The sequence below is a fragment of the Plectropomus leopardus genome, chromosome 20 (assembly GCF_026936395.1).
Source record: "Plectropomus leopardus strain MGB_pleo_1.0 chromosome 20, ASM2693639v1, whole genome shotgun sequence".
NCBI classification, from domain to species: Eukaryota; Metazoa; Chordata; class Actinopteri; order Perciformes; family Serranidae; genus Plectropomus; species Plectropomus leopardus.
In genome coordinates, this window is record NC_142195.1 from 15,669,371 (window position 1) to 15,670,401 (window position 1,031).

A 1,031-nucleotide genomic window follows, 5' to 3' on the forward strand; every position below is an offset into this window, starting at 1 on the left:
TAAAAGAGTTATATTCATCGGAAGTGGATGTTACCAAAAATAACTCTTCGGATAAACACAAGCTGTAACTCTGGCAGAAAGTTTGGTTAGTTGGGGACAAATTTTGTCTTATTACTAATGTATATGAGGTTTCCCATAGAATATTGCATCAAAAATATCCAGAGAAGAGGGATTTAGGCACGATATTGAGTTTTCTCGCACTTTCTGGGAATTAGGAGAAGAAACAATACGTCATCTGTTTTATAACTTTATGTGCGTTAGAATATTTTGGGTGGGTGATCAACTTTATATAAGAGAGAAAACTGGACAAACGATTCAATTGCAAGATAAAGACTTTCAAAAATGTATTTGGGAAGCCATGAGGTGAAGAAAGTAATTATTTTATGTGTAATTGCTTTTACTTTTGGGAAGATATCACATCCACAAGAGAAGATGGGCAGATTACAAACCGACTGAACTTTTCTTACACGAGCTTAAACAATATAGCACCACAATAAGAGGCTTTAAAAACAAAACGGCAGTAATGACTAACATATGTTTGACAAATTTCCCTTTTACTGTAAAGGGTATATTTCTTCACGGAGCCTACCCCTGGCATTTTCAGTCTGTTGTATGTATGTATGCATGTTTGTTAATAAAGAATTTCAAATTTTAAAAAAGAGTTGCCTTTCCTCTGTTAAGGGATACGATTAGTTAACACATATGTAATTATCACGTTCAATGTGTGGTTAAAATACGTTAACTTGCACGGATTACACCTGTCACGTGATACACGTCACATCCAGCGTACCTTCAATAGGATTCAGCTATGAGTAGAATGAATGAAAGTAGATAAAAAGATAACATATGATCAGCAAAAGCTAGTTTAACGCCCCTTTCTCAGACAATGTGGGCTGGACTATGTTATAACACTGATTTCATGTTTTTGTTTTCGCCCACGAACAATCAGATATCGGTTTGAGGTGATAAATGTCTCTTCTTTGTGAAGCCCAGTTGAAAAGCGGTGAAGTAACATGCCGTGACGTTGTCCA